This window comes from Lycium barbarum, chromosome 8 (genome assembly GCF_019175385.1).
Source record: "Lycium barbarum isolate Lr01 chromosome 8, ASM1917538v2, whole genome shotgun sequence".
NCBI lineage: Eukaryota > Viridiplantae > Streptophyta > Magnoliopsida > Solanales > Solanaceae > Lycium > Lycium barbarum.
In genome coordinates this window covers 91,750,914-91,758,734 of record NC_083344.1, presented here as the reverse complement: position 1 = coordinate 91,758,734, position 7,821 = coordinate 91,750,914, and positions in this window count along the sequence as shown.

The window sequence follows — 7,821 nt, the reverse complement described above, 5'->3', positions numbered from 1 at the left end:
TTACTAAAACTAAACCCCACTAATTTCGCTAAGGTTCATCTAAGCTAGCAAAACAAAGCAAATTGTTAGTCGTACAATACAAATTAAATGCACAAAATAAAATAGAGGAGCAAATATAATTAAATGGGCTCAGCCCATTTTTAGGACTGCTGCGATCATTGCTGCTGTTGGGCTTTGGCCCAGAAAATCTTTTTTTTTTAATTTGCTGCGGGCAGGGATTGACTCGAGAGAGAGGTCATGTTGGGCTTTAGCCCAACACCGAATGCGGAAGAAGACGAGTCCCTCGTACTCATATGCGATGGTCATGCATAAAAACGAAAGAAAAGGATTAGTACGTAACCAATAAATATGACTAAACATGTATAATGTAAATTCAAAACATACCAGTGGATTATATATATACTATGTATATTTGAGTATATTCAGTGTATACTCATTCATAAGGATACATAGAAGGTTAATATTGGAAAGCTTTTGCTCCCGTCTTCCCGATGTTGCATAAGTTCCAAGGGATTTCATGAATCCCAGGCATGGCTAACACCGGGGAGGGTTCAAGCTTAATCCATAATGACCCACTAATCTCCCCATAAACGTATTAACTAAGATATACTGGTCATATACAATATATACATAATCAAACAGTATACTTGCAATGGACAGCCATACATGGAGGGAGACAAATATGCAGTATCCTAGCTAACAGACATGAGCATTTGGAGCATAAGTTTAAACCAAACAGACAGCAGGCATAGAATTTGATCATATGAACAAGCCTTTCGCATTTTCCTTTTTAACATATTAGCTAGACATAGTAATCTCAACATTCTTATAAATCCCAGCAAACATCATACAAAGGCATATACCCATCTAATTCTAGAAACTTCTTAAGTGAGCCTAATCAGGTTCATATTTAATAAGAAATTATCACATAGCACTTAATTGGCAAGTTTTGTCAACAAGGGACTTCAAACAACGTTACAAGACTTAATAGAGCATTGGTACAGGTTCACAAATGCTGAAGTTAAATCGAAAATCCTTTTAATCCCTTTAAAACACATTCTGAGACTTGTGATACTACCAACAACAAACCAAATGGCATAGGCCTTATATTTGAAACGGAATTCATTAAGGGAGCATACAGATGGTCTGGTTCCTCTATTATGTCAAGTAAATGTCATTTCTAGCTTCAATGGATACTATTTCAAGTCCAACAGACATAAGGGTTCCATTTTACCACCAATAACAGATTTTGAGAACAATACTTGACTCAAGCAACACACCACAGGGAAATCATTCTTGTAATTCAAACACATAGATCACAAATAACTCTAAACTTAATTTAAACAGGTACAGACACGTCTCAAGCAGTCAAGATCAATTCACATGCTAGTTAAAACCAGACAAAGAGTTGAGTACACTAATTATGGTGTCAAAACAGGAAAACATATGCACTGTGTAATGTATATTTAACCATATTGACCAAGTCCAACACACATTAATCTAGATTTGACACAAACAGTTAATAGGATGACCAATCATAGCACATTTTTAACCATATTAGCATGATTAGCAGATTTCTAGGTCATAACTGAACATAACACCCATCTGATGTCATAACAGTGAACCGACAAACCCAAGTTTTAGAGAACAGACAAGGATTAATATCATTCTTCTAACAATACATAGAAGTAAACCGAATAGGCATGATAATGGTCCTTATTAGACCCTAATCAGATGAGATCCAAACTAAATAAGTGGTGTTTAAACACTTTGAACATGATTAGAAAAAGACAGATAACATGATTCAAACAGGCTTGGATACTTAACCTTAACATACTTAGTCCTTTTACAGTGTCATTATCTCATTTAATCAGGCTATGAGACTTCACCTAACATTAATAAATGAACTAACAGGATCGTAAATAGGATTATATCATATGCTTAGGAAAGTAATGGGAAGGAATCAGACTAATATGCACTTTACAGCAGGCTTTAAACTAATGACACCTGAGTCATACTAAATAATGATTAAACTAATCAAATTCTACTAAAACAGTATATAAACATGCTTAACTAGAACAAACTGAGCTAAACTACGAAATAAGACAAGCTTAACTAATATCAACTAAACTAGCACATCATCACGCTTAACTAAACAAACGAAATTAACACGTAAAACATGCTTAACTAAAACAGATTAGGCTAAGCTAACACACAAGATATGTTTAAAAAGCTAAGCTAGAACTAACACACAAAATATGCTTAACTAAATTAAACCAAGCTAAAGTCATATCTAATCAAACACAGAAATCAGATAAAATACTAAAATAAAAAGAAAACGGGTTACCTTCTTTGGGTGCAGCGAACAGGGTACGAGGGTTTCGATATCCACTCAAACACTACAAACTCTGATGTTTGTATACCCTCGGATTTGAACCAATACCCAGGGGCAAAAGAAGAACAAAAAAATGATTTAGTATATTTTTTAGAATCAATATCAAGAAATGCTGCAACTAATATTTTCTGAGGGGGTTGAGGCGGCTAAAAGAACTCTCCCCTTTTTCACTTCAGAAAACGATTATTTATAGGAGATTTCTAGGGTTTGCTGGGGTTCAAAAAATTGGGCGGGGTTTTTGGTTCAACGTTCGGATCTTTTCTGTGTATTCCAACCTATTCGAGCAGAAAAAGCAGGGAAATAAACAAAAACCATTAAAATTTGTACCCGAAAATGAAAAAGAACTAATGAGAAAAAGGTTTCAATTTCACAAACAAACGAAATCCATTAAAAGCATTTCAGATCGAACAGAAGAGAAAGAAGAAGCAAACAAAACTTAACCTCTTTCAAAGGTTGAATCCGGATGGGGGAGGTACAAAGCATTAATTCTCCATTCCCGAATTGACCATGCACGGTTTGTGGGAGGCGAAATAGGTCTGTGATTTTGCTGCTTTCGTCGGAAAAGGAGAGAGAGGGTGAAGAGAGAGAGAGAGAGAGAGAGAGAGAAGAGAGAGAAGGGGGTGCGGCGGATGAGAGGAAAAGAAACCCTAGTGGTTTCATTTTGTTGAACGAGTCGGGTCGGGTCCGGGTTAAATGGTTAATGGATTGGGTCGGCTGAAAATGTGGGCTGAGTGAATTAAAAAAAATATGGGCTGGGTCGATTTAGGTGGGTAGTGGGCTGGTTTTATGGACTGGTCCGAAAAATAATATGGATTGATTGGACTCGGATTTGGGCTTCTAAATTTAAATGAGAGACCTATTTTATTTAACTATATACTAACGTGTGCTAAAATATTACTTAATACAAAAAATATGTAATTATTAGTGCTCAGATAAAAATTATATGGCGTCGTAATAGCCATGCTATAATATTTTTTACAGTTCAACAGTAAATAAACGCTATTATTTAATTGCACAAAAAGTAAACGCGATGCGTGTGCATAAGATGGTAAAAATGCTAAAATGATTATGATGCAAATTATAATAATACTGGTAATAATAATAATAACAAATAATAATAATAATAATAATAATAATAATAATAATAATAATAATGATAAGGATAATAGTGGTAGTGGTAATAAAAATAATAACATCTAGTGACTGCAATAGAATAATGAAACACCGGTATTAGTAAAAGCTAATAATTATAGTAAAATATAAATAATTATTTCTTAAGTTGCCAAAAATATTAGAAGCGTAAATAGATATTTTGGAGGAAGGCGGGACAAAATTGGGTGTCAACAACTTGTCCCTCTTTGACCAGTAATGATGAAAGAATTTTCGGGCAAAGACGTTGACTCAGTAGCCTATTTATGTCCCGACTGAAGGATTTTGGAGGACTAAGGGTAAAGAAAACTTGAGAGGATTATGGCCGAACTCCGGTCTTCGAGTTGCCTACATATCTCGGGCTGCACGAGAATCAAGTCGTGTGTAGTTCTGGGATAACTACGACACCTTATGAATAACGAATCCCGATTGGTGCGAATCTTTGCAAAATATTGTCCTCGTGTCGAATTATGATGACACTGGGTATTATGATAGAACTCGAGAATTCTGAAAATTGAATATGCTGGTATGCCAACGGAATACTTGGGGTTGGAGACGAGTGTTCGAGGTAGATCCTTGACCCTTGTCGGGAAGTTTGATTAACCTTCCCAACAAATTGCCCTAGTTCGCTGCCGAAGAAATAGTTCCACGTTGCTCTAAAGCTCCTGCGAAACTTAAACTAGATAAAATAGTCAGTAAAATAAATATCAGAAGTAAATCAATGTAAAATAAATCCATGAAAAAGCTGGAATGATTTAATAAAATGATAGCCTTGGCTGAGGCTAATGCAAATGAGGTTCTAGGCCGATGATTCATGAGAATGATGCCTTTGGCGATGATTAATGAAAATGAGGCCTAAAACCGGATATGCATATGGGCTATTTAAGCCGAATGATTTATGAGAAATGAGGCTTTCTAAGCCGGCATAATGAGATTTTCTTCCGAAACCCAATGATTGATGAAAATGAGGTTTTTAAACCAACATGATTTATGGTGCAGAGCATTTGTGCAGTGAATTTAAAACATTTGTGCGGTGCATGTGCGTTTGCAAGCATTTCTGCGACGCGGATGAAAGCATTTGTGCGATGCAAATCCTTTTGATTTGAAAGTAATAATGCAATACATGTGTGGTGCGTTTGAGAGCATTGATGCAGTGCGTTTACAGGGCATTTGAAAGTAATAATGTAATGCATGTGCGGTGCGTTTGAGAGCATTGATGCAGTGCGTTTGCAGGGCATTTGAAAGTAATAGTGCAATGCATGTGCGGTGCGTTTGAGAGCATTGATGCAGTGCGTTTGCAGGGCATTTGAAAGTAATAGTGCAATGCATGTATGGTGCGTTTGAGAGCATTGATGCAGTGCGTTTGCAGGGCATTTGAAAGTAATAGTGCAATGCATGTGCGGTGCGGTTGCGAGCATTGATGCAGTGCGTTTGCAGGGCATTTGAAAGTAATAGTGCATGTGCAGTGCGGGGCATTTGAAAGCATTTATTTGAAGTATTTAAAAGCAATAGAAAATATTTGTGCGTTGATACATTCGAAAAATCATTTGCAAGACTTAAGCATTAATTTATCGCAAATCTCAAGAATTATTGATACTTGAGATGCATAATTGTTATAAGGAAACTCAAACCACTCGACGCGCAATCCTTGCAAGGTTGTAGACATTACATATTTCAGCTTCCGCAATTTGGAAATGTGCATCCAAAGAAAATTTGTAAGTTTTTTTTTTTGGGGGGGGGGGGGGGGTTGATTCGCGTTGACTTTGAAGATCTGGCTCTTGACGCTTCATGCTTCCAACTTTGTCTAGACTTGCAACCTCCGCCCATTTCTAAGTCTTAGCTAACTAATAAAACTATCTGATTAAAAGTCATATTATTTCAAAAATAAGTATGCATAAAATATGTATAGAGTGATAAGTAATTTCTGCCACACTTGGGACTGTGACACATTGTGAAACAAAGCGAGCGTCCTTTCTCCAAAGTCTTCCTTTAGCCTGATGACTCTGTTGACCATATACTCTTTCATGTCTCTCGATGTCGCTTGCGATGATGCCCTTAAAATTGTCCCAGTTTCTGGCACAGGAGGATGTTGAGCTTTTACATGACGAGACCGAGCCTTATATAGGCTGCCTACGTATCCCACTAAGGGAATCAGGTCAAGCGTAGTTCAAATCATACAAGGCAAAACAAAATTGAGGTTTTCTAATAATGTGACCTAAGCCTATATAGGCCGCCTACATATCCCACCATGGGAATCAGGTCAGGCGTAGTTCATGTTACAAACAAATGACTTTTTTGGAAATTTCTATCTTAAAAGACCAACCCGATATAGGTTTCTTACGTATCCCGCCGAGGGAATGTAGCTTCATTACATAGAAAGGCATTACAAGATATTACATACAAAAGTAAATGAAAGCTCCTAGACGTAGTATCTCTTGACGGCATCTGCGTTGATAGCTTTCGGCTAAACTTCGCCATCCATTTTTGCTAGAATTAACGCTCCTCCAGTCAATACTCGATAAACCATATACGACCCTTGCCAATTAGGTGAAAATTTTCCCTTTGCTTCATCTTGGCATGGGAATATGCGTTTCAATACCAATTGCCCCGGTTTGAATTGTCTCAGTCTTACCTTCTTATTGAAAGCTTTGGCCATTCTGTTCTGATAAAGTTGCCCATGACAAACTGCATTCATTCTCTTTTCATCAATGAGCATCAATTGTTCATATCGGTTCTGTATCCACTTAGCATCACTCAACTCAGCTTCTTGGATAATTCTTAAAGATGGTATCTCTACCTCTGCAGGTAACACAACTTCTATCCCATAGACCAAAAGATAAGGCGTTGCCCCAGTTGAAGTCCTTACAGTGGTGCGATAACCGAGAAGGGCCAATGGCAATTTTTCGTGCCAATGTCTGTAATTGTCAATCATCTTCCGCAATATCCTCTTGATGTTTTTGTTGGCTGCTTCCACTGCTCCATTCATCTGAGGTATGTACGGGGTGGAATTGCAGTGAGTAATCTTAACTGTTTCGCAAATCTCCCGCATCAGATCACTATTGAGATTAGCTCCATTATCTGTTATAATAGACTCCGAGATTCCGAACCGACAAATGATGTTGCGAACAAAATCTTCCACCACCTTTTTCGTCACTGACTTGTGCGAAGATGCTTCTACCCATTTTGTGAAGTAGTCTATGGCTACCAAAATGAACTTGTGCCCATTTGATGCGGCTGGCTCGATAGGACCAATGACATCCATGCCCCAAGCTGCAAATGGCCACGGAGAACTCGTCACATTTAATTCATTTGGCGGGACTCGAATCAAATCTCCATGAATCTGACATCGATGACACTTTTGCACAAAACGAATGCAATCTGATTCCATAGTCATCCAGAAATAGCCTGCTCGTAGAATTTTCTTAGCCAGAGTAAAACCATTCATATGAGGCCCACATGTACCACCATGCACTTCTTCGATCAACTTGGCTACTTCTTTGGCATCAACACACCTTAATAGTCCTAAATCTGGAGTCCTCCTATAAAGGATTTCTCCACTTAGGAAAAAGTGGTTTGCCAATCTTCGAAGTGTTTTCTTCTGAACACTGGTTATGCCTTCTGGGTAGTCTCCTACCTTGAGATACTTCTTAATGTCATAATACCAAGGTTCTCCATCAGGCTCTTCATCCACATAGAAACAATAAGCCTGCTGATCGTGCACATTCACCTTGATAGGATCTATGTAATTCTTGTCCGGGTGCTGAATCATAGAGGACAAGGTTGCCAAAGCATCAGCGAACTCATTTATAGCCCTTGGGACATGTTTGAATTCCACCTTGATAAATCTTTTACACAAATCTTGCACGCAATGCAGGTATGGGAGTATCTTCACATTCTTAGTGGTCCATTCGGCTTATACTTGATGAACCAATAAGTCGGAATCACCTATAACCAAAAGTTCTTGTATGCTCATATCAACGGCCATTCTGAGTCCCAGGATACAAGCTTCATATTCTGCCATATTGTTGGTGCACGGAAACCTGAGCTTGGCTGAAATTGGATAATGCTGGCCTGACTCCGAAATTAAAACCGCTCCAATGCCGACTCCTTTGGAATTTTGCAGCCCCATCAAAGAACATTCTCCACCCTGGATATTCTTCTGCGATATCTTCTCCGACAAACAATACTTCTTCATCAGGAAAATAAGTCTTAAGGGGCATGTATTCTTCATCTACAGGATTTTCAGCAAGATGATCGGCTATTGCCTGCCCTTTGAC